Consider the following 27,811-nt stretch of genomic DNA (forward strand, 5'->3'; position numbering starts at 1 on the left):
ACTGTAAGGTCACCATCAATTTGTATACAGACTGTTGTATTGAACTGAATTGAGCCTGATTCATATTTATTTTATTGATGGCGGCAGGCGCAGGGAAAGGGAGGAGGGCTGTGGCGGGGGGAACCACAAGTGGAACACTTGATCAATTCATCACCAGGGCAGCATCAGTACTCGAGCATGAAATAACGCTGACAGAACGTCGCCTTTCCCTTGATCGAATGTATGTAAGGCGATCCTCCCTAGGGGTTATAATGTCGGATGTCTCCCCAAATCACTTAGAAAACCAAGTTAGTAACACACATACTAATGAGAGAGACAATGACCATGAGGCAGAGAGCTTGCTCGACATATCAGTGGCAAATGAGATTAGACTTTCTGCTTTATCAAATAGTCTAGCCCGGAGGATGCACCTAATAATGTCGCACCCCACCCCCCACAATGTCCTCTGTAAAACACAGTACAAGAACTCAAACTTCTAAGCAACCAGTGGGATTAGCCACTGCTGCTAAGAGGAAGCGGGGAGGGGGCGCCCACAAGGGAAGATGCCCAAAGATAATAAAAACCTCCAAAGTGACTAACAACACTGTAGAGGAGATTCCAACACAGCAGGTTACTACACTGCCATCACAGGCACTGTCACTTACCCCATCGCTAACGCTTCCAACCACTAAGACGGTTGTTCCAACTTGGCCTTCGTTGCAACCACCTGAAAGCTTTATGGTCCAAGTTGAACAACTGATGAAGTCCCTAATTTTACCTCTGTTAGAGAGAACAAAGGCAATTCGTGAAAGATTAGAGAGACTCGAGCAGAATACTATTGAGAACTATTGTATATTAAAAAAGTTGGCAGAGCTTACATCAAGAGATAAAATGGCTGAAGCAAATCTACCAAAAGCACCTGTAGTTGTAGAAACTATGTCGTCAATCCCGAATGCATCTATTACAACTTTTGTGGCACTCATTAGTAATACACATGCTGCCACTCCCCCTGAAAGCAGGACAAGGGACTTAGCAAGAAGTTGCCGAGGGGCGAAGGAGGGGAGGCCGATAAATGAGCACGGTGAAGCAAGGCAGATTAAGGACAATCTACTTGTAGTTAAGGAAACGCTTAATATTGCAAAGCAAAAGCATGTCTTAAATTGCATTGATCTGCCACCAGACTCCTTCCCATACGTTGTTGTACTCACTGGGGTTCCAGAGTTAAAGAATGATAAAACAGAAACTGACCCAGAACTGAAAAACAAGGTAACCTTTTGGTTAAATAAGAATAGACCCCTTCCAAGCAATATTAACGGCGAAATCCTGTACGCCCGAAGAGTAAGCTGGGTTGGGCAAAGACCTAAGGATATAGCCGGGGATTTTGTTATTGTTAACTTTAGGGATAGATGGGTAGCTGGCTACATCTGCGACCGATTTCATCCAAGTGATAGCAGTGGCATTTACACCCATGACCGGAACTACTTTTATCGCCCAACTCCCTTGGCATTATCTAATTACAATTTCTTTGGGATGCAACGAGTAGGGGCTATGGGTGGGTTTAAAAATCAATTTTCCATCCACACTACTAATCGTTTTGAGGAGTTATATGGGCTTGAAGGAGTAGATTGACTCAGAGATGAAGAACTGAGTAGACTAGAAGTTTTGGGCACGGGGGATGAAAGATCAAGAGGTGTGAGCAGTGAATTGACCATTGAAAAACACCCTAAGGAGCAAGCAGGGGCAACCTCTAATAATTTGGACCATACACCACTCCTAAATAGTAATAAAGAGGGCATAGATCGGGGCACTACTATTAATACTGATGTTATGATTACTGAAACATCCAATGAAAGAGTCTGTGAGATTGGCCAAATGCATACAATACCTCAAGTGAAGGTGCACGATTCATATTTCATGCTAGAAAACCGGGGCGATATAATTGAAGGTGACTTCTCAAATAGTAGTGATCAATATATTAATATAGAGGTTACACAAGGAACAGAAGCTAACAACATAAGATCAAACGGCAATATACTTGACACAGGCATAGAACCTACTATTAAATTGAGGTCCTGGAATATAGCGGGCATTAAAAAAAATTTAAGCGACCCTATGTGGCAGGAATATATTGACAATTGTGAAATTGTATTATTCCAAGAAACCTGGGCTGTCGAAAGTCTTTTTAAAGTTGGTTATAGATCATTTAGTGTACCTGCAAATACTGCAACTAAAGGAAGACCTTCGGGAGGTCTGGCAATTTGGACAAAAATTACGCTGGGAACCGACTTCAAGCAAATTGATTCCAATAGTCTGGATATCCTAGTAGTCAGGTTTACAGGGCCTAACCAAAGAGAAGTCTGTATTTTGAATATCTATAGCAGGCCAATAGCAGCTAATAAAGAGGCAGAAGTTGTTGATTAACTAGATAATATTATTTCTATGCTCGATCAGAGAACTTTGGTAATTATTGGGGGGGATTTCAATCGTAAATTCGAGCCGATAATAGGCCTGGAAAATATTTTCGAATCAGGGGATAATGCAAAAAATATTCCTGGAATTGAGAACAGTGCAGCGGTGTTAGGCTCAACTGCTGCAGCAAAGTTACTGCGACTGACTGCAGCACATGGCTTACGTGCTTGCAATGGGCGTTTACCATCAGACAGCCCAAGTCAGCCAACCTTTAAACGGGGCAGATCTAATAGTTACATAGATTACCTAACGGTTTCAATCTCACTCTGGCCGATGGTAAGTGATCTTGTAGTGGAGAATCGTATTGAAAGTGACCACTATCCTCTCAGTTTGACGCTTAGTGCGTCATTATTTTATCTATCTCCCAAAGGAAGGAATAGCTCCCAACACACTGATATTGACCTTTTGGTTTCAAATATTCGCAGAGCATTAAAGTGGCCAACAGTATTGGGGAAGGAATTTACTGTAAAAAAATCTATGAGATGTATGTAGATTCATTCTCCCCGAATGACAATTTCCCAGCACAGGAGATCCCTATTATGTGTATTCATGGAAACTTGTCACTGAGACTTGCGGAAATACTGACCAAAACCATTAGGCTACTAAAAAAAGGACAGCGAAATGTAGCCAAGGGTGATATTTGGTATGACAAAGGCTGCCGCAACGCTAAAAGGGAATTCGAGCGGCCGCAAACTGTAACTATGTATCTACACTAAGGCAGAAAAGGAGGTACTATAAGAGTATAGTCTCTAAAACAAAGAAATCCTGGGACGAAAAAATCTGGTCCGATTTACTCGAAGCTTGCAAGGTAAATGATCAGGCTTTATTTTGGGGCCTGATCGCTAAGGGCACCAGAGACGGAACCCCTAGCAGGGATATGTTCTTAGAAGCTAATATTTGGGTATCGCATTTTTCTGAATTATACTCCCCAATCAATAATGAGCCTGCTTTTGCTAATGACGACTTAGGACTTAATCTAAGCGTGACACCCCTGTCGTCTAGTTTGGCAGAAACTATCGAAGGCATTAAAGCAATAAAACCAGGGAAGGCCCCTGGTCCGGATAGGATCCCTGGGGACCTATGGAAGGACGAAAATATGATATGGGCCCCCTATATTAATTGCCTCTGTAATGTGTTTGCTAAGGGTGCTCCTACCCCTGACACATGGCGCGGCGCTGAGATTGTAACCATTTTTAAAAAGGGAGTCCGTATGAATCTGGCCCATTATAGACCCATTAGTCTAATTGATGTCCTACAAAAGGTTTTTGCGAGACAAGTTTTAGGTAGGCTGAGTTCTTGGATTGGGAAAACTAGTACCCTAACCAAGTACCAGGCAGGTTTTAGAGAAAAAATTAGCACAATTGACCAGATGTTCAGATTTTTATGTATCTTCTGGAAGTATATTAAACTAAAAAGGGGTCACCTGTACGTGGCCTTAGTTGACCTCAGGGCGGCCTTTGACCTGGTCCCTAGAAACTCTCTGTGGTTAAGACTGAGGGACCTTGGTGTTCCGGGGGAAATTCTGGAGCAGATTGTTACGTTGCACGAGTCTAACTATGCCAGGGTGAGATGGGGCCCAAATGGAGAACTGTCTGACCGTATCAATATAAATAGAGGTGTTAGACAAGGATGTGTGCTGGCACTGACTTTGTTCTCCTTGTATGTAAATGATATACAAGATACCCTCTTGGGCTGCGACCATGATTCTCCCAAGATGGGTGGTGATCATGTGCCCGCGTTGTAATTCACAGAAGATACTATTTTAATATCACAGACACCCAAAGGATTAAAAAATTCACTAGATACCTTTTGGTCTTACTGTGAGTCTAAAGGATTGGAGATTAACTCGTCCAAAACCAAGTATATGGCGGTTAATCCTCATAGAACTTTTAAAAAACACTGACTGTTAACACAGAAAGGATCAAATATTTGCAAAATTTGAACTATTTTGGCATTATTTTAGACACCAAACTAGATTGGAAAACTCAAGTAGATAAAAGTAAAGCAATCCTCACCCAGAATCTAGTTCCAATAGCAAGATGACACAGGAGTAGCTGTTCCAAAGCTGTGTCTCCAGCATTGGAGTTGTATAAATATAAAGCTCAATCGGCTTCTCTTTATGGGGCCAAACTATGGGGTTATGCGGTCAAACACGCCTTTATGATACAAGAGAACATCTTTTTTAGGAAATTACTAGCAATCCCACGGCGTACACCTTTACTCCCAATCATAATGGATCTGGATATCCATCGTACTGATGACCATGCGGCTTTACGACCCCTACTGTATTGGGCCCGCGTGTGGTCAACAGATGAACTAGTTGATTACAGGGAAGGCCTAAAAGAAATTTTGAAAATAAAAAACACTACGAAGCTGATATGGCTGAACTATATTGAAGATTGGTTTGTCAAGCTGGGGCTGAGTCACTACTGGGAAGATCCTGAAGGCCCAAGTCTGAGCTGTAAAAATGTGTTAAAAGTAAGATACTGGGTGTTTGTTTTACATGCAAAATTACATAACCCTGAATTGGGGACACTTACTTTGAGATATCTTGCTAAGAAGACAGAGAGTAGATTCGAATCCTTTATGGATGAGATTCTCCCAAGGCCTAGCTAAATCGTTGTATTTAAAGTTCCGTTATGGCATGCTACAAATCAAAGCAAATACTGCGAGATGGGTCGGCAATAAAGGTAACGCAGGAAAGGACGACCTGGTTAGATGTGAACTGTGTAGCAATGGCGCCATAGAGGATGAATCGCATGTACTATTCCTCTGCTCTGCGTATACATTCCCCAGAAGAAAATGGATAAAACCTATTTGTCGTCTTCTGGGCTTAAGACGTTTTAGTGAGGCGGAAAGAATTTTTAGAACTGAAAAAACCCAATCCATTGTTTTCAGTGTAAGCAGATATCTTTTTTCTGCGGAGATAGTACGAAGGAGAAAGGGTCTTAAGCTGTAGTGTCCCTCGTTAGACTCTTAGTTGAGTCATTACAAGTATTAGAGGTGGGATGTGGAACTACGAGTTTGTGTCTGTATTGCTTATAACTTTTACAAATCTAGCTTCTTTTTTCTTTAGTGGAAAAATAGGAGCAATACCACTCATACAAAGTATGTTTTAATGAACTGTTAACTGTAATGCTGTGACTTTTCTATCTTTGACGAATGGGCCATGTTTTTAGATTTAAACATGTATTTATTGTTTTACTTTCGCAAGTGTCCCTGATTGGCCATCAATTAGCATAAATGAATTGTGGGAAAGATGGGCGCGGAATTGGGAATTGGTTTCTGTTTTTTTTTATTCTTTATGTACATCTTTTATGGTTCTTGTTTTAACCAAAATAAAGATATTTGATTGATTGATTGATTGTAACGCACAATAAGATATTAATTTTTTTTTAACACCGTCTTAAAATACAGGCTGCAAAGAGTTTGATGTCCAGAGTTTATTGTGCAGAATAGTCCTTTAGGTGGTGGTTAAATGTATTATAGCAGACTGACTTGCTCGTGTTTGGAGAGTCAGGAATCCTCTTTGCCTAGTTGTCTTAAAACAAAAAAAATCATCCTCTGCGGCTTCATTTTCAGAAGACGATAGGTCCAGTCTCCTTTCTGCTTTGCTGAGGAATTTTGTTAAGGGGCAGTTCATTTGAGTAGCAGTGGAGTTGAAACAGAGCTTCACTGCCAGCTGGCAGGCCATAATGCCTTTTTGATTGAGGATGGGGCAGAGCATTGCACGGCTGACGTCCTGCAGGCTTGGGCAAATGAAGGTTATATGCACAAGAACCTTGCTTCTGTTTCCACAAAGGTGACAGATGGGATCTCCTGATTTCCTTTTCCAGCGGGGTAAGTGCGGGAGTATCTGAAGAATCCCCAAGCGGTGTCTTAAAAATGTTTCCTTCGTCAAAATATTGAATCCTGCACTCAGGTATAGCTGTGGTTTGATGTCTGTGTAATCGTTGAGAATCGACCAGCCTTGTGCCCTTTTTGCCACAGTTGCTTTACCTTCGATTAAGGACATTGCTTTTGTTACTGCTTTTTGAAACTCAGGGGAGTTGGGGGAATCTCCCACAGATTAGTCAGGTCTAATTTTGATGGAGAGTCTAGGATTTACTCTCTGGCTGGTTAGTTTCCCCGGTGTGACAGTTCGGCCCAAAGTTGTGAATTCAGCAAGCCTTGCTCAGCTCCCCTAATCTTGTGCCATCTGTTTATGAACGCCTCCCTTCTGGCAATAATCTGCTTCTGTAGGCCATATTTGTGTTGGGGAAGTGTAGCTCAGGAGGTTGAAGATCGTTCTAGCCGCTCTGATGATGATTTTGTCCAAATTGATCATGTCCCTCTCTCACATTGACTCACTTCTGTAAGTTAACATTGGTAGTAATTTCACCTGTAAGACCTGGAGCAGCGGGTCTAAGCTCAGGCTTGGTAATGCTTTTTTTAGGGGCTTCTTTGTTATTGTTGTTGTAATGCCTTTTCGCCGCAGGGCCTCCTAGGTTGTGAGTTCATCCAGGATCACTCTTGCGTAGTATTTAGCCTCAATATTGATCAGGGTGACAAGTCGGTAGTTGTTTGCATTGCCCTTGTCGCTCTGTCTGTAGGTAGGGGAGATCGTGGACCCCTTCCAGAATTCCGGGATGGTTTCTTTTTCCAATATTTTGTTGAAGACTGGCGGCAGGTCTTTGCTACAGTACTCTGGGTCTTGTTTGTACAGCATGGGTGGTATTCCATTCCAGACGTGGGTCCCTTGCTCACTAAGCCACTGGAGTCAAGCTATCCTGGCTGAAGACGGCTGATAGCCAGAAACCAGATGCTTGATTCCGATCAAGGAAAGACATGGCTTGGCAGTTCAGGCTAGACTGTTCCCATGAGGCACAGGGTCAAGACTTATTTGCATATGGCCATGTCTGAACTGGGGTGGCTTGGTGAGCAAAATAACGATGGATTAAACCCAGATCTGTGACTGGGGGTGAATGTTTTGCCATTGTGCAACATTCCGTCCATCATCTTGTGTGTTTTGGTATTCCATTCTGACCTCCTTTTGGCCATTCGTTTCCTGATTAGCTGTGCTGATATTCTATAGGGTTCTACACCACTAGCTTGCAGTACTTCTGTGCCCACGGCTTCTGCTCCTACATTGGTGTTAGTGTGGTTCTGTATGGACCCTGGGTATGTGTTGTCTCCTGTTTTGTCACATCCCTGACCTTTCCTCCCCCTTGTTTTAGGCTGTTGAGTGGTGGTGCAGGTATTTTGCCCCGCAGTTCTGTATGATGCCTGAGTATGTGTTCTCTCCTGGTTTGCCAATGGACTTTTCCCTGGTCTTTTCACCCCCTTGGTCCTGGCTGTTGAAATGGCATTGCAGACATTTTGCTCAGTCTTCTTCTGAAATGTGGGGGTTTATTCCATGGTGGTATGGCTGCAGTATTATTCCATGGTGGGATGACTGATGAATCTGTGGGCTGAAGATGCACCTGACGTGTATGCTGCTGGAATGCTTTCATAATAATCATGCCCTGATTCTTTAATTTACTTCAGAATTCTGTTCAATCTCACATAATCCAAATCTTTTGCAGGCACCCTGCCCTTACAGAAGTAATCATCTCATTTGTACTTATTCATTGCAACAGATGATGGTGTATTTGTACGAGATTCTCATGGTGGCTCTGCATCGGGCCAATATACAGTAACCTTGCATTCAGCCCACAAATTGCTCATTACAGCAATGTCAAAAAATATATTCATACCAATCCACAGCACCTTTGTAATTTTGACAAACCTTTCAACCTGTATATACCATTGCATGGGACATTCTCTGAATTTAGGATAATTATTCATTAATGCTGCAAGATCTCCCCTTCTCCAAGGTACATAAACAAACCTTCACCTAGTATTAATGGGATAGCTGAAGTTATTTCATCATCCGGGGGACCCGGAGGTGTCTTTTTCTTAGCCGCAGCTGCTCCTGCCTGACTCTTTTTCATTTTGTGTTTCTTTCTTTGCCCATTTATTTTCAATTTTTTTTAATTTACACAATTTGAGAATGCTTTTCACCAATTCTACAATGTGCGGTCACATTCCTGAAGAACTCTTGTCTCAATGGATTTGTTATCTAGCTATACTCTAAAATGTTTTTGCAATGGGAAACTTTTTGAAACATTGACTTCATATTTATTTGCAAATTCAGTCAATTTTTCATGTACTGTAGCTGCTCTTCTAGTAAGTTCTTTGTACAAATAAATCAGCTCTTTTTCCTGATCTTGATTAAGATAATCCAGATCTAAACATCCTCTAGTTATCTCCTCTAATTCTAATTTCAATTTTGGGACCTTTATGAGTCTCTCCCTCTCAATCTGCATTTTGACCATTTTCTGAACATCACGCACATTCTGCCTGGTTGCTAGCTCTGGCAGCTTCCTCAAAACATGGAGTAAGAATCCCATCATCAAACAAATTGGTCTCACCCTGTGTCAGTTGTGTTGTAAAGACTAATGTAGCCGAAGCGGGGCAAGATGGCGGCCGTGCGCCCAGCCGAGTGAGCTCTCGCTGCATATAGCTCTCCCCAACGGTTATCACAACACGATGGCATGATATGACAGAATTTCGCCAAAATTTGCCAATACTTGCTAAACAAACAAGAACTCTTATTGGATGCTGTGGGATTTACTTACATCCCACTGGATTACGACTTGCGGTCTCAGGATCACATTTTCTTCTGCTCATCTGACCCGGTGCCCCCACCACAGATCTCTTCGGACTGTGTCACAGGGCTGTCTCAAGGTGGCTGAAGCAAGGGTGCCCCCAGGGAACGTACGAGCAGCGAGACCGCGGGTTGCGGGGGAAGGCATTGTTTCACTGAAACTCCTGGAAAACGTCTCAAACACAAAATGACAGGGAGTGGTTGAGCAGTACCCGCATATCGACTCCAGGGTGGAAAATAACAACCCCTGCAATATTTCTGGCACGGAAAAACAGAAAAACTGCTGCACAACTGGGTATACAACCTGAGGGTTGGATGGATGAAGCTATACAGACAGCATGAACAGTAGAGGTGAGCCCTGGGCAGCTGGGGGATTCAGGCTCCAAAGATGTGACTGTGGATGTGACTGAGGCTGATATGACTCAGGGGGGCAGGAAGACCCTCGATCTGAGTCGGCGTTATGCAGACACCAGGGCATGGTACCCAAGTTCAGGTAATTCCGGGGGGTGCCATGGAAAAAAATATCCCAGTGCACACGATTGCTGATGGGGAAACGGCTCCCACTAAAACAGATGAGGAATAGCTCCATGTAACGGAAGGGACAGAACTGGTCCAAAGGGATACAGCAAATCATTTTTTTCTCTGTCTGACCATTTTAATTCATCAGGTGATGAATCACTGCATCTATCAGATGTCCCCTCAGGCTCACCGAATGGCTAATGGAGCACGGCCAGTAGTATACATCAGGAAAAGGAGACCTCGGGTTCGCGGATGTCTCCGCATGTCCTTGGCACTGTGTGTAAGAAGCTACCTACGCCCTTACCCGGAGAGTCAACAGATTCAATCACTGCTCCTGCCCAGCAACAACTATCATCTATGTCCTCGAATATTGTCACAGCTTCAGGGAGGGCTTTGAGACAAGACCAGCCTGATGTATCCAAACATCAGGAAGATATCTCCCTAGCTGTCATCTACGAGACTATCATGTCCGTCAGGGACAAAACACGGGCTGAGAGCCAGAAAACACAGGGTGCTTGCCGCAAACTTCAAAATTCGCTTCGCCGTGTGGCTAAATCCTGCTCGGAATTTGCAGAAAGGATTTCTGAAGCAGAGAATAGTATTTCAACCCTTGAAGATGAAATGAAGAATCAGAAGGCGGCTACTGATGCTCTGACTGCCCAGAAGAGTAACATTTCTTGGAAATTAGAAGACATGGAATATCGCCTTCAGCGCAATAACTTAAGAATTCTGGGGATACCCGAAGGTTCCGAAGGCTCCAATTTGCGGAAATTTGTTGTGGGACTTTTTACAGACGCTTTTCCTGAATTGACACAATGGTCATGGGATGTTGAGGTGCAACGAGCCCATGATTCTCTTTTCAACTAAATATTCGTACAGCATCTAATCGCTCAGACGTACAACCCAGAGCAATATTAATATTGAAAACAAAATTTGCGATTCCTTAAATGCAATGTATGATGCAAAACAATATTGCTAATTGTCCCTAAGGAATCGCAAATTACCACCAACTTCAAGTTGGTGGTAAGTTGCGAATTCCTTTTAAAAAGCATTTTATTTAAAAACAAAAGGTGCCATGTCACGCTCATACATGCCCTTAGGGCATCTATGTGCGCCATATGCGCACACATATCATTTTCAGAGGTGCAGCAGGCTGTCTTTGGATACCCCTGCACCCTTGAAAATATTCTCAATTTGCGATTAGCTAATTGCTAATCGCACATTTCCCATTCATTCCTATGGGCCTCCTGGCCCATAGAAATGAATGGGAAATTATTCCTTAATTGCGATTAGCAATTTGCTAATCGCAGTTAAGGAATTTCAAGAAATCGCTAAAAAGAAGCTGATTTCTACATACATACCATCTTGCGATTCCTAAATAGCGATTCCTTAAAAATCGCTATTTAGGAATCGCAAAACGGAATGTTGATACATATGGCCCTCTGTTTATCTTCAAACATGGGCTATGGGATGGTATGACTTAACAACTACTGCCTAAACCACAACTTCCTGAACAACGAAATCTAAACAACGAACAATGCTTAACCCCTACTTTTTTTACAATGACTTCCTAAACCACGCAAAAAAGTTTAAATTACCAAATACTATTTGACGCCAGTATGTTCTTTTAAATTAACATGTACAAGCTGTGTCCATCAGAGAGCACAATCAAGCAGAGTGAGATGCAAGGCTGTGCTTATCTGCGCTTATCTGCTTAACCACTTCGGCGCTCATGACGAGCTCAGCTCGTCATGAGTTGCGCCGCTCGCACGCTGATGACGAGCTGAGCTCGTCATGTAACGCGGCTTTTTGAAAAACGCGGCGCGCTGCGGGAAAACCGCTAGCGCGCATGCGGTTAAGCACCTAACAAGTGTTGAACACAAACACATCAAGCTGTGCCCCTCTGCGCAAGCACAATCAAGGACATTAGACTTGTGAGGCTGAAATAAAATAGCTGTTGACTTTTGTTCCTACACGTAGTCTGCAGGGTGAGCTCACAAGTTGCCCATAACTATCTTATTCCGAGGTGAGTTAATTTAAGTCCAAGTGGGCGACATGAAACTGGTGGGCAGAACAAGCTTTGCATGACACTTGGATCTGATCCCAGCTGCAGGCTTCACATGGGATTTTTGACACCTATGTTAATTTCATCCTTGTTGACAACGTGTTAAAGCTGAGCTGGCTGCTTATTTAACCGGGAGCCAGGGGTCACGGCTTCTGGCCTTCAGTCCGAAAACTTCAAAGGTGACAGCCCAAATTCTTCAAGACGGATTTCCTCTGTCAGAGCCTTTTAATCACATGTGTCTGATGGTTTTAGAACAAGTTTTTGCGAGGTTTAAAAGTGAAGACGGGAGTCCGTTTGAAGTACACATTTCTGCCCCTTCACGGCGGATTTCTCGCACTTCAGGGAGCAATGAAAGTTACTTGCCGTTGTTGTGTTTTCTAGTAAACAGGCCAGCTGCAGAGAGCGAATGAGTCAGCCTTATACGAGTAGTAATTGCACATTGCTCGAGGGCTGTTAACTCTTAAACGCAACTGTCTGTGTGTTACTACAGTGACCTTCCTTCCTTTTCATGTAAGGATCTTTAAAACACAGAGATTACTTCCTTTTGACTAAAAGTCGGGCGTGGGTAGTGCTGGGCGGAGATGAGTGACGTAACACTCCAAAACTGCCCAATAAAAGTGTAGATGAGGGGTAGGGGGGTGGAGAGAAGTGACGTACTTTACATACTTCCCGGATACAAACAAGACGTAAGCCTGTCGTAATTTGTCTGATTCTTCGTTCTAAAGGGCCTCATTGAAAAGTCATGGTTCAGGACTTCGTGGTTCAGGGCTTCGTTGAATGTGAATCTTCGTTGTTGAGACTTTGTTGTTAAGGTAAGCCGTTGTTTGAACTTCGTTGTTAAGGATATTTCCCGGGCTATGGGCATATCGGCATTCGGCTATTATTTATCTATTCTGGGCACTTTTTAGGTCTCGCCTCTCAATGCGCATGCGCATTGAGCGAGACTATAGGGGCTTAAACAAGGTTTACCTAGACTGGCGATTTGATGCTGTGCCCGTGCGCTTTTAGGTCAATGCGCAAGCGCATTGACCTAAAATGCGCGTGCACATCATCAAATCGCCATCTGTTCCCCAGCAGCACTCCTCCCACTCCTTTGAAGTGAAGCTTAGCTTCACTTCAAAGGCCCCTGCTGCTTCACACTCGCCGCTCTCCCCGCTCCGCCCCGTGTCGCATTTCTCCTCCCCCCTCCCCACAGCAATGCCCTCCGTCAAAGGCTTTCACGGCTGGCCGGCCGTGCTTGAGACCCAACCTCTTTTCTTTGATATACTTACGGTGCAGTAAAGATAACATTTTATTTGCAGATTTACATGCAAGTGTGTGCAGTGTCTATGTTTTTGTCTGCGTTAAAGACTGTTCATTGATCACACGTGGATGCATTTTTTCACTTTGAGCGCAATAGTTATATCAAATGCCGTAAATGAAACTTGTTAGGACAGAGGCTTAAGAGAAACAAAAACACAATCCCTTTGTGCAAAGAATTAACTAATATTTTGCAGTGTGTGCTTTTTAAGATCACCAGTTAAAGTACAAACGTTACCTTCTGACTCGATTTTATAATACTACTTTGAGAGTTCTTCTGCCTCTCAGCCTATTTATGGCACTGTGGTCCAAGATATTTCGTTGTAAGATCTTCTTTGGGCAGGTTTTGGCAACACGTACTGCTGAATAACACGTGCTTCTCTGACACAAAAGCCACTTTGACTTTACCAGTGCTTGTTTGAAATAAATTGCTCAAGAATTTCCTTACTTTACGATCTGCTAGGTTCATTTTGGCTTGTTTTCTTAGTGTTCCTGTAGTGATATGGCCGGGAAGTCATAAGGCATCTGAGCCAATTTTCTTGCCCTGTTGGGCGAGCAACGGAACTAAACTGACAGCAGGCTTGTCTTGGAAATCATGCAAGGTGACATCCGCATCTCCTGGCAACTACAGCCCTCTCTCCTCGCTGCTGCTTTTCACAACCCTTCCCTCCTCCCCACGCTCGCTGCTTATCAGCACAGACAAGATGCACACCTCGCGCTCATTCCAATACACACCCACCCTCCATTACCAGCATCGTTCCCTGCTGACTGGCCACAAGCATCAGTCCCTGGTGTTTCCTGGAATTTGCACAGATTGTTACACAGCTGCGGCATGTGTACTGTTCTGTCCTTAGTTTATTATAAATAAATAAATGCATTTTTTCTAGGGTGCCAGTTAAGCCAGAAATACATAATACCAAGGCTGCCTTAACGGTGATTCCACTAGAGCCTCTTTTTTTCCTCCACTCTACATTTCAAATCTCAGTTTTGAAGGTTCTTTTTCACCCCTAATTTCTCCATTATGCCATTGCCTGTAGTTGTTTATAGCATTAGTAAAGTTACATGTTTAGTTTTGTCCTTTTTTACATGTAAAAACTTTTACCATTAAAAATTAAAAACAACATTAGGTCACTATCCTTTATTTATAACATTTTACACAAAATTGTGAGTTTGCACATCAATACATGTAAAAAAGGACAAAACTAAACATGTAACTTTACTAATGCTATAAATGTAACATTTGGTAGATTTATAACTATTCACTTTACAAAAAACAAAATTATTACTTTTATAATTTGAAAAAATATAAACAAAAAAAAAATAATTTACATTTGCAACTCCAAAAGGTCAAACTTTTCTATTGCGAGACCTATTGCATTTTCAATGCTTGTTAAACTTTGCAGCATTTCTTTCTTACTGTGTAAAACCATCAGTCTGCTACCAGCTTTTGGGAGAGCAGGGGGCTTAATACATGTGTGATTTATGCTTCAGAAAGTGCATCTCAGCATGCTTTAAAAAACAAAATCCCTACTTTTACTCGGCCAAAGGATCTGGAAATTTGGCGCAGGTAAGAATGAATCAGAAGCTGCAGATCATTATTCAAATTACTCACCACAGTTAACCAATTTTAGTAGTCAATGAGATTTTGATGAGAGTTTAAAGGGTTTTATTCATATCTTTTAGAAAGTATTTCTTTATTAAGCATCAATTATTGATTCAATACAATACAGAACATATAGCATAAAGCATGTTCCATATGAAGCGGTTCCCTATTCTAAGTATTAATGTGAGGGCAGTATCTTGAACCCATAAAGAGTTTGAAATTGAGAGGTGCAAGCATATAGCTTAACCAATTCAAATAGTACTTCACATTAAGAGAAGTTTAGTATTCAGTGGAGTCTCAGAAGTAAAGCATAGATTCTGACAAAAGGGGAAAAATGGGTCTCAGCATGTAGCTCAATAAAGATCTTAGAATGGTCTGCTAAGAGTGCAGAGCACAGAGAGTCTAGGTGTCCGTGTGGCCGCAGGAAAGAAGCCTTCGGCAAAAGAGAGTGTCTGTCAGCAAGCCTATGAACACTGTAACTAAAACAATTGTTGAAGATGTTAAACCTTTTCATTCAATCAGATTATGATGTCTGCATGCCAATGGAAAGCTTCTACCATCTACGTTGTATTGAAACAGACTCATAGATTATAAAATTTTTAACATAACATATCTGTCAAAATTGTTTAAATTGTGTATGGTTCATATCAGTCTTCCTTCATGTAAACCAAAACAGTTCACAGTTAGGTCTGTCATTTCATAAATGAAATCATCACTTTCTGAAATATTCTAATTTACAAATCTTGTCTATGAAGAAACACTAAAATACATTTCTAGCTACATTAGTCAGCACACAATTGTATTCTACATGAGATATCTCTCTGGGAAAGTCAAACACTATCCTTCACAATTAGAGTATGTTAGTTTAGCACATTCTATAATTTAACTCTTCACGTCTTCATATTACTAGGAATTTCGACCTAAGGTCAGTAAAATTGAAAAGGAAAAACTGCATTCAGAAGCATTTCTAACTTAACATCTCTTACTATGGAAGTCTAGTGCTTCCATTTGCCATATTAAAATGTGGCTTCTCTAATTAGCGTTTAATGAAAGAATGTGTAATCACTGCTGAAAGTGGTCTTTGCTCTTTGGCAGCCTGGGGATCTGAGCAGGTGTTCAGTCTAATTATAATCTCTCTTTTAGGATTCGGGAAAATTCTCAACTCGATAGTGAGAGGTGTTATGCAATTCAAGCTTATACTTTACATTACATGTTCATTGAGTTTCTGGTACTTACCATCCCTATCCAGAACTAACTTTACCTCATATCTGATAGTCAGTCAGAACATGACACCACACCAGAGCAAGCGCACTGTGTTTTCTTTATGACCTCCCCAATTTCTTCTTTTTTCTCTTGTGAGATGTTCAAATGGCCAATACTCCTAAAGAGACACGGAACCGCTGGAATTCTCAACAAATCCACGCCGTTTGCTGAAGCTTGACAGATATGCAATACACCTGAATTTCCATGTCTGATTAACAAACTGTTTTCATTAATTCCAGAATTAGGTGTGACTTACTAGTCTGTTTTTCAGAGTAGGAAGTGTACTTACAGAAAAAAATAACTCTGTGATAATTTTCACAGAGTAAACTTTTCTACGTAAAATGTTAACGTATTGGTTTTTAGAGCCCATTTGGTCACTACAGCTATGTGATGACACAATTTGAGCAATGTATTTCACCTTCAACTTTTTTCAATCTTGATCACTGGCATTTTGAGTTCCACAATGAATTAGTACATGGTGACTTATGCATTAAGGAGGTGTGGCCAAGCAAGATGACGGACTAGTTGCTCCTAATGGTGCTCCTGCCGGTGATAAGGGAATCCTGGTTTAATCTGGTGCCATCTAAGGGTGTGACCCCCCACACCTGCCTAGAAATCAATAGGGGCAGAGGTTAACTTTTGCGGTGTTTAGGCCATTGGGGGATGCGCTGGAGTTCAAGACTGTTCCAAGGCTGCCAAACTGTGTCAGACAGCAAGGGGCGATGCCTACGGGAGAGAGTTGCGGCCCATGGATGCTCTGTGAAAAGTCTCCAGATGGTTTTCCGAGTAAACAGTTTTCAGAAAGTTTCATAGTCCCTGTTTTTTCCTGGTTGTCAGAAGGAGCACACTGTGACAACCAAGAGTGTCAGAACCTCAGGAATAGCACTTAGGGGGTCAAGTCTCACTCCAGCAGAAGCCACCAGCAGGGGTCAGGGGAGGTCCAGTTGAGACCGTTCGACTGGCTCCTCAGGAAAGGGGTCTTATTAAGTCTTTTATGTTCCTATAGTTTAATAGGAGGTCAGCCAACTGACTCTTGGAGTACACTGATTTGTCCTCGGTACAAGTAGGAGAAGGTTCTGCCCTTAGTGTTCTCTTCACAGGTCTCAACATCAGGTGCAGTGCTTCTTCTTTCTGCTACAGGTGCAGTAGTGTTTTGAAGATGGCGCCACAGGGTGACACATTTAAGTCTGGCACTAGCCGGTGGGTGGGGAGTGACTTGTGGCCCCTTCCTAAAAGAGAAAAGTTTCCAGGGGCGACCTGTAGGAACTGGGGTGTGAGCCCTATTCTTGACAAGGTGGGGTACAAGCCAACCCTAAATTAACCTGTGCTCAACCCTCTGGTAGCTTGGAAAAGAGCAGTCAGGCTTAACATACAGGCAATGTATAAAGTATTTGTGCAACACTTCAAACAGTAATAAAGTGAAAACACAACACGTAAGGGATCCAACTCCAAGTTAGAAAAATAGAACTTTCTTTATGAAATGAAACAAGATCAAGATAACAAAAATCGAATCAGTAGACCTGGAGATATGCAATTTATAAGATTTTAAGGAAAACAGAGAAAAAAAGCACAAAGCACCAGCTGTGGTTATCTGGTCCTGCTGGATCAATAAAAAGTCACATGTTGGGCCCAACAGCTATGAAGTGTGGGACGGCTACAGGATTCCAGTTAGGCCCGTTGAACAGGGTACCTTAAATCCTGGGTTGTGGAGCGTTAAGAGGATCCTCATCGAAGATGCGTTCCACAGCCAAAGCAACGCACCGCTTCCAAGGTGCGGCGAGGTTGCAATGTGAGGACCTGCATCGTTGTTGAGGGTTCATTAATGGGGCTTGTGATGCCAGCGTTGGGGATGCCGTCAGGGTGATGCATCAGTTTTGAAGAGCTGTGAGGCTGCAATGTGGAGTCTGGCGTTGTCGAAGGCTGCCGCGAGATGCAAGGTCTTGTACCAAGGACGCATCACACTGAAGTGTTCTGATTGGCTGCGGCTGCGATGCCGGTCTTTGTGACGGGTCCAATCCATGCAGCAGCGGAGATGCATCGGTTCTGCTCAGGATTGTGCTGCTCTGCTGACGAGATGTGTTGGGTCGGCAGGATCCACAAAGGCTGGCAGAGTACTTTAAACCCACTTTGAAGGGTCCAGGACTGCAATGGTACCACTTGGCATGGTAGACTCAAATGGCAGAGTCCAGGTGCAGGTACAAGATTATTGGATGTGTGTTGTGTCCCTGACATTTAGATAAGGTGGTCAGCCAATTAGCCCTTGGAGTCACTCTTGGGATCTGGGTTTTAGAGATGCAAGTCCAGTCCTTTTCACCCAGACAAAGAGCAACAGTCCAGCAGATTGGCAGTTCTTTCAACAGCACAACAGTCCTTCTTCCTGGCAATGTAGCCACAGTTCTAGAAATCTACTAAAGAGTTGGTGCCTGAGGTCCAGTATTTATACGCAGATGTGCCTTTCAAGTGGGGAGAACTTTCTAGAGGCATGCCTTTGAAGTGCACAGGTGCCCTGCCTTCTTGGCCCTGGCTCCAGACTAAATACAGGAGGTATGCAGCCCTTTGTATGGGGACAGGACATAGCCTATTTAAGTGTAAGTGGCTGGGTCCCTTCCAGTCACACCTAGGCTCCCCATTGTATGTGGTTGTCTGGTATCCCCGATATACCCCCCTGAAATAACAGGGGAAGGGTAGACATCCCATTTCCTTCCAACTTACTGGGTTTGAGAGTGTTCTCTTTTTAGTCGAAGATAAACATTGAGTGGCCGTCTTATTCAGACTCAAGTACTTAAAATACTGTTTGCCTGGGGGAAACGGGTTGCCCGCTTCTATGTTCAGCTCATCTGGTGAGTGATTTGTTTGTTGGCCAGAGATCATGATTTTTTTCTCGCTTGGTTGAAAAACAGCATTATTGATCCCTTGTTCCCTTTGGCAGATCATCCTGTAAGATGGATTTTGGGCATTGTGGTTGAATGAAGCTCCTTGTGGCCTGTTATTTGGGTGTCTGAGGGCTTGATATTTCGTCAGGAGCCATCCACTTTTTAGGCCCCATTTAGGCTCCTATCGGACTAGTGAGACGCAGATGTAAAAGAGTGATCTACACAGGTGATCTTCGGGATTCCTTATACCACGGCTGATAATCCACTCTTCCAGGGGCCTGGAGCAGGGTATAACAATAGGAGGAGGGGCTTATTGACTCCTGTGACTTAGTAGGATTTCCGTCAAATGGCCCCTGCCCTGCTCCTCCCTTATACACCGTTGTTTGGTACCGGCCGAAGTTTAACGGGGGCTCCACTATGCAGCTCCGGTTTGCAGTCCTTTGGTCCTCTAGGCAATGCTAGGACCAGGATACACCCGTCTTGAATGTAGTCTAAATTTCTGTCCTGCTGCCCACTTATACCTGCACCTCATGCTCTGGGAAAGGTTGGAGCCCTTGTTGCAGATGTCCTCATTTCACATGGTGGGCCCTTGGGACTAATACAAGGGTGGGGGAGGGGAGATCCCTGCTTGCCAAAAGATTACCCCCCTGTACAAGAGTCTACTGACACTTACTCTGGTGTTCGCCGATGGGTGGTAAACCATGGGGACCCCTTCCCCTTTGTGACTGGCTTTAAAAATATTTTTTAAGGGCAGCCGATTGTCCCAGGGACCACTACCTGCCCTTAAAAAATAAAAAGTAAACGTTTCCTTTTTCTTTTTAGGTCGAGGACCTAAAGGCTGCGCTTGTTTTAAATGCATCCCATTTTCCTTTAAGGAAAACAAGCTTCATTAAAAAAACTGCTTTATTTAAAAGCAGTCCCAGACATGGAGGTCCGCGAAGCCTGGCAGGACACCATACCTGGGAGGGCCAGCTATTATTTCCAATAGGGTCGCAAATGGCAAGTGCCTCATGAATATGCATGATGCATGCAATTTGCGACCCCATTGGGAATTGCAATTGGTGTTGCAGACACTGTCGTACATACCAATTAGTGACTTGCAAATTGTGAGTCGCAATTGTAACACAATTTGCGAGTCAGAAATTGGGTGGTCGTACATCTGGCCCAAGGACTCTCAAACTAATTTGCCTACTAGTATCGATGACATGTGACTCCTACACCGTGTAGTCCTATCTGATGTAACATTTCCTGTACACTGATTTACACACACATGATTTTCTCTGTGCAATGTGTGCATGATGTAAAGTGCTCTGCCACTTACACAGGTAAGAGTGGTGCTAGAAAACGAAATGAATCTTCTAGACAGTGGTTATGAAGACTTGAGGGGCACTGTTGAAGGGTGCTAGTGAGGGAATCCATGGCAGTGTTGGTCACTGGGGGGGTGCCAACATACATTGTCACACAGGGAGCCACCAGTGTTAAACCCGGCCCTGGAAAAAGGGAAGGAACAAAAATGAGAGAAGTGACATATAACAATATATATAACAATTGGAAAAAAAACAGGAGAGTAGCATTTATTAAACTAAGCAAAACACACAGATTAGGTAAAAAAATATAAATAATACGGTAATGCAAACATTGCATCACTTCTACTGAATGTGTGTTCTGTGTGACTCATATTTCTTGTCAGCCTTTCCATTGGCAATGCATGCTAGACCCTTGTGACCCAAAGGTAACAGTCAGTACTTTCCCCTTCTTCCAGATCATGGCAACAACTTGCTTTGGTCACCTTAATGTGTAGTAGAGGAGAGCTGAGTCATGAGATGTGCTCCTATCAAGAGTAACTGCTTGCAGGCCCAGAATGAGAGCCGCTGGTTCCTCTGGCACCAGAAACATCAGACCCCACTCAAAATGGTTGATAACTTCCTTCCAGAATTTCTTTATCACGGTGTGGTTGGTTGATTGGGGTATGAGCCTTGGTCAAAAAGCAGCCAAAATCCTAGTTGTGGTAAGAGGCAGGCAAACCCTAAATTAGCCTGTGCACACCCTTCCTGTAGCTTGACACAGAGCAGTCAGGCTTAACTTTAGAGGCTATGTGTAAAGTGGTTGTGCAACAGTTCAAACCATGGGCGTAACACAGGCCCTGAGCTCCAGGGGCCCCCTCTGCGACTGCGCAGCCAGCAAGCACTACACACATCCATCTGGGATGTGATAGGTTACATAACGTACGTTACGCTCGCCGTCGTTGCACCGCGCCGCGGCCTCATCATAAATTAAATGGTGCGCTGCCTTCACCCTTAGGGTGGGGCATGGACTGGTGACTATTGTCATGCACATCGTGAAATTAAAAGTGCACATGAAGCCTCCCCGTGATGGCTGAGAGGGACCGTGTGGCCATAAATTAATTATTGCTAGACCCTGGCTAGCCTTTCCTGGCCTTCAGCTGCCTGCTCGTGTCTGCCACTGAAGCTGTGAGCCAGACCTTAGGTGAGTCTGTGATGCCTTCAGAAATCCTCAAAGCTACTGAGGAGGAGTTTTCTGAAGGAGCCATGACCCTGGCAGCTCGTTATGAAAAAGTCTTGTCCCTAGAGTTTTCTTTCAAAGCAGTGTTGAAAGAACAAAAACAACTGATCTCAGGTGGCACAATAAAGGATCTGGCTGACCTTTTATTTTTGAGAAACCATGAAATTCTGCCCAGTGTTTTGGATGTTGCAACAGCACTGAAACTTTTTCTTACAATGCCAGTTACTGTAGCCAGGGAAGGAAGGTAATTTTCAAATTTAAACTGAATCAAGAACTATCTCTGAAGCACAATGAAGCAGGAAAGGCAGTCAGGACTTGCAACTTTAAGCATTGAGAGAGATCTAGCAAAAACATGTAATGTGAAAGCTCTAACAGAATAGTTTGTACGAAGAAAGGCAAAGAGGCAAACATTCTTACAGTCAAGTACATCTCTCCAATTCAGTGAACTAGCAGTATTTGCCTTCAGCCACCAGTCTAATTTGCCAGTCACTCTTCCTAGTGTAAGCAGCCTTCAGCCTTTCGTCCACTTTTTGAGTATTGTTTTATGCCGTACCAGCCTTCAAACTCTTCAATTAATTTCATCAGGCTGCTGCAAGTACTGTTCCTACTCATAGTCTGATTTTCTAAATGTATTGTACTTTGAATCCCATAAGGAAACTGGAAGCAATATTGTCTTCTGCCAGTATATCATACTTTAAATATTGTGCGCTTTTATATAGGCTACCTCAATATGTTAAACATATGTTTATAGAAGCAAGAAGAAATGTATTCAGTTTAACCTGAACTATATGCCCCCCCCATGACATTTTCTTTTGCACAGAACAAAGGGGCATCATTTGAGTAAAAAGCTTTGTTTATTTTGCTTCAGAGCTTGTTATTATTTTGCCAGTCACTTAAATATTTGCGCCTTTATGCACAAACGAAGGGGGCACACTTTGTCTAGACTGGTTTAGTGTTCATGCTGCTAAACTTGTTATCGTTTTTACCACTCGCGTTGAAATATCTGCACCTTTATGCACAAATAAAAGGGGCATTGTTTGACTGGACGGGTTTGATGTTTAAGCTGCTAAATTGTTATTGCTTTCATGCTCACACAAAAGGGGAATTAGTTTGACTAAATAGGTTTGATTTCTGTATGCTGCTGCTTGCTGTACTTGTTATTGTTTTACCAGTCACTTTGAAATATTTTCACCTTCATGCACAAACTAAAAGGGCATTGGCTGACTAAAGTAGTTTAATTTTTGTATGCAGCTGCCTGCTGTATGTGTTACTGTTTTGCCAGTCACTTTGAAATATTTGAGCCTTCAAAAAGGGAATTGTTAGTCTAAACTGGTATGATTATTGTATGGTGCTGTAGTTGTTATTGTTTACCAGTTGCTTTGAAATATATGTGCCTTTATGCACACACCAAGCAGGGAATTTTTTGACTAACCTGGCTTTATTTTTGCATACTGCTGGACTTGTTTTTATCATGCACTTTGAAAGTATTTTCACCTTGATGCAAGAAGAAAGTTGAATTGTTTTACAAAACATGCTTCATTGTTGTATATTACTGGACTGGTGATTGCTTTATTATGCACTTTGAAAGTATTTGCACTTTTCTTTTGCTTTACCAATTACGGTCTGTATAGATTCTTTCATTGGGTACTTGCTAATATGGTTTGTTTTTATTCTGCATGTGGTGTTATTTATGGTGTTGCTTGCACCTGTCTACAATACGTTTGCCTTAAATCTTGTATTTAGAATTGTTTATACTACAGAACTGATACATTCAAATAGACAAACATCTGCATCATTGTTCTTAAGCATCCAAACAGTTTTCTTCCTGAGCCTCGTTTGCCTACCTGTTTTGTAATGCTCACTAATAAAGATATGATGGTAGAAATTGCTTCCTCAGTTCACGTTATTATTATGCACAACCCTTGACAGTCGCAAATGTGTGGCATGTAGATAATTCACCAGTCTATTTCTCTTGAATTTCGCAGGATACTGAGTTATATCTTGTGTACTTCTCATGTATATTGTCAGCTGAGTCTATGGAATTGCAGGTTTGGGTTTGTCTTTAAAAGTTTCAAGTTATTGTCCATTAATGTCAATTCTAATTCAGAACCCTTCATAGTTGTTGTTTGTTCTTCAGCCACAGGCAGTTCCTGAGACAATAGGATTGTTCCTTGGCATTGTTCTGATTGCTGTCTCAGTTAAATAATCTGCTTGTGACAGCATTGTTACAAATGGCGTAGCTTATATGTTAAGAGTGTTTCCCACTTTCTCATTAGAACTTTGAGCAAGACAATATAGAGGCATTTCATTAAATGTTGGAGATTTCAAATCAAAAATATACTAGATTTTTGGGCGGTAGGGCAAAGTGGTAGGTAGTAGGCCGGGCTGCTGGGGGGCCTACATGTGCTTTGCATGGGGGCCCCTCAAGTTTCGTTACGCCACTGGCTCCCACCCATGGTGGTGAGGGTGGTAGGAGCAGGAAACAGCGCGGTGTTGCACAACAACAGGTGGCGTCCCGATACCCCATTTTAAAAACGCTGGGAGTCAGAGGCCACAAAGCTTCCTGCTTGCTTCGTGTCTCTCTCTGTGCGGCAGTTGAAGCTTATGTGGAGGTATTTTTCTGCTAAGGGAGAAAGAACTGGGGATCTCTCAACATGTGATATTGTGTAAATCTGTAAATATTGTGTAATAACATTCATTTGTAGTCAGAAATATCCATATGCAAAAAATTGTTTCTGTGTCTGAAAGATGCTGAGTTTACCAAGGAAATATGCATTTAATATATTAAAATGATTTACTAACCTTTTGTACCAAGCACAAGATTCCGAGCAGCAGGTGGAGTCTTTTCAGTTACTCTGTAATCACCCGACTCTGACCCAGGAGTTTCTTTAGCCCTAGTAACACCGCTGTTTGACCCAGTCAGGTCTGTTGCTGCCACATGGCATGAATCTTATGCCACGGCTCCTGCTTTCGGCATCATGTCATCATTTTCAGTGCAGCATCATTCCTGATATTATTATTTTTTTTGTTTTATATAGCGCGAACTAGACCGCAGACATCGGGTATCAGACCGCTTTTACATGAGCACTAGTGTCGTTACAGATGAACACATTCATTTTTGTTAGGCACTGGGAGATTAAGTGATTTGACCAGAATCACAGGATGTTGAGCGTCGTTGCCGAGACTTGCACCCGGGTCCCCACGTTCGAGATCGACCGCTTTAGCCGTAAGGTTACATCCTCTCCACCAAAAATCTCAGTTGTTAAGATACACAAATGTTTGTCCCTGTTCATCATTGCCGACAATTGAGGAAGGGAGGGCTCCATTACATAGGGATAGTCCCACCCTTGTCACTCCCAGCATTTAGCACTTAGGGGTGCTGCTTCGTGGAGGAGTCTGCCGTGGCCAGCCATCATCGTCGAGTCCTGTCAGGGCCCCCTGCTCCTTGCTGCTTTTGTGGGAGAGGAGCTTTGCCGTGCTTCTGTCAGGGGGCTGGAAGAAAGGAGGGAGTAGGTTACATCACCGGCCTGTCCCACACTCACCTGCCTGCCGGGACACAGAGACCACAAGTCCCAGCACACCCATCGCTCGTCACAGCACCGGCAACACCTGAGGCCAGTTAGCCCCTCCTCCCCCCAGCATATCTCAGCCCTTCCTCTTCCGCGGCGCGGCGTGACACGCGCGCGGGCGGGTGCCGGGCGAAGCCTGGGCAAAGGGCGGGCCATCTGTGGCCATCCGGGGCAGGACGAGGCTGGGCTGGGCCACCCCCTTGACATTTTATCCTAAATACCGTAAGACTTAAAGCCATTTGACTATTATGTCATCTATACGAGTATTGTCTTAACACTGTTGTAATGTAATTGTACATTATCTGTAGTACTATTGGGTCCTGTTAATACTGGGCCCTGTCCTCAACAGTCAAGCTTAAAATTTTAACCAGATAAGGGGGTCTTATTTAGGTTATACCCCCTCGTAAATAAGCGTTTGAGGTATTTTGCCTCAGGGAATGCCCAACATGGGGAAACTTACTAATCCTTCCCTTCCACGCCCTAGAACCAGGCAACAAGCTGCTACGACCCAGCCACTTCCGACCTCAACAGGCGGTTCCTCAGGGCTCTGCCTTGAGCCCCTGCCTGTTCTACATCTATGTCCAGCCTCTGGCGAAGATAGCGCGTGACGTCGGCCTGACCTTGGTGTCATATGCCGACGACACCCAACTGGTGGTAGCCCTCTCGGATGGCGGGCTCTGTGGCCCTGCGCAGTTCCGGACTGGGCTTGTGACGACATCTGAGTGGATGACCAATAACTGCCTTCAACTTAATGCTAGTAAATCTGAAGTGTTGTTGGTGGGTAGAAACAAGGACCTTTGGAGCACACAGTGGTGGCCGCCATCTATGGGTCATGCTCCCACCCCGAAGCCAGTTGTAAAAAATCTGGGGATTTGGCTTGATTCCACCTTGGGGTTTCGGGATCATACTAAAAAGGTGGCTGGCACCTGCTTTGGTCTTCTACGTGGCCTTAGGCCGATCTTGTTTTTTTTTTATTCTGCCACGCGCCAGTTGATAGGTCAGGCCACTATCTTGGCACGCTTAGACTATGCGAACTCCCTTTTGTTAGGGGCCAATAAGGCGGATGTGCATCGCTTACAGAGAGTCCAGAACGCTGCGGCACGGGTTTTGCTTAGGCTCCCTAGATTCTGCTCCACTTTGGGTGCCATCAGGCGACTCCATTGGCTGCCAGTGCAGAAAAGAATTGAATTTAAAGCACTTTGCCTAGCGTTTAAAATTCTCAAACTTTCCGCCCCTGAGATTCTATCGAAATTGTTGACCCCTTACATTCCCAACCGCCAGCTTCGCTCTGCGGTGCAGTTGCTGGCTGTGGTTCCCCGCATGAAACGTGCTAGAGCCGGGGGGAGGTCCTTCTGTTTTATGGCCGCAAGGCTATGGAACTCCCTTCCTGCCCAGATCCGCCATCTGGATGGTTTGTTCCCTTTCCGTAAAGCTATTAAAACATTTTTATTCCTTTGTTAATTGTGTCGCTGCCTCTGCCCTTACCCCTAGCGCCGGGACGCCCCTTTGCTGGGGCAGCTGCGCGCTTTATAAAATTACCTAACCTAACCTAACAGCAATCGATCTAATGCTCCAGAAAACCATTAGGGCAGTGGCAACGGTGATCGAAGATAGGGAAAGGCGCCTATCCTCAACACCTGCATTAGTTCTTCCACGGGTGGAAGATGACGCCTTTACGACAATTGCCAGTCCTTTTGAGTTGACTGCTTATCAAATGCCCTCCTTCTTTGAGCTACCGTGTGCCCAGGTCATACCGGAGGTGATTGTCTCAGATCCACCCTCCCCATTGGCTTCCCACCTAATAGAATGCAATGTCTCTGTGTCTAGCCCCAAAAGGAAAAAAACTAAAACGACAAGAAAATATACGAAGAGGAAGAAAACACATTCCCCCATGAGAGCACAGTCCGAGCCAGCTCTCCCCCGCACCTCCTCTGCACCTCCTCTGTGGGTCACACACTTGATGACTGATTTGCAGGCTTACATTGAACAAGTAATTAGTTCCTATGTAAAACCCTTAACATCAAGACTAGATAGAATTCTCTCTCTTGTTACTAACAAATGCCCAGGGAAGTCGCAACGAGCTAGCCCACAGGGGAATCACGATATGGGAGAGGGCATAGCATCTACATCAGGCACTCCCGCGGCCACGGATTTGGTGGGTGGTACCCTCGCACAAACAACTAAACAATCACATGTTATGGCCCACGTAGTCGTGCAGAAACCTACTAGTGTTCCAAATAGATCTGTAGGTACTCTTTGTCCATCCAAGGCACCTAAAGCCAATGTTCCATCAACATGTGCACCGCCCCCACCCCTGGCAGCACCCGTGATACGGCCATGTGCTGATGGCAAACCCGTGCCCGCTGCCCCCCAGAAACGGCAGAAAGAGAGTTCATTAAAACCTGCTCCCTGCCCGCAGCTTCCACCTGAGGCCATGCCTTATGTGGTGGTGCTTACGGGAGTCCCACCTCTGGAAGCAAGTTCTACTGAATCTTACCTAGAGCTAAAAAATAAAATCCTATTTTGGCTAAATCTACACAGACCAATAGTAGGTTTGGGGCAGGGGGAGATTTTATTTGCAGGCAGAGTCAGCTGGCTGGGTACTAGACACAAGGACATAGGAGGTGACTGTGTAATTATTCATTTTAGGGACACTGAGGTGGTCAAACACATCCTAGGCAATGGCGGGCTGGAAAATACGAGCAAGATTTGCATTCACCACTTGGGGTATTTTTACCCACAGACCATGGCGCAACCCTCTTTTCATTCGGGTGGTTATGGTTTGGAGTACAATGTGCCAGTGGCCAACAGATATAGGGCCCTGAGCAACGTTGACTGACTAACACCACAAGGGGACGACAATATTATGGCCAACTATTCCTTGGATAAGCTGAGTGAGGGAGACTCTAGTAACAAAATAGGGTCTGAGGATCTAAGCCAGTGCCCCAGTGAGGTCAGCTC

Source organism: Lissotriton helveticus, chromosome 6 (assembly GCF_964261635.1).
Source record: "Lissotriton helveticus chromosome 6, aLisHel1.1, whole genome shotgun sequence".
In the NCBI taxonomy this organism is placed as follows: Eukaryota; Metazoa; Chordata; class Amphibia; order Caudata; family Salamandridae; genus Lissotriton; species Lissotriton helveticus.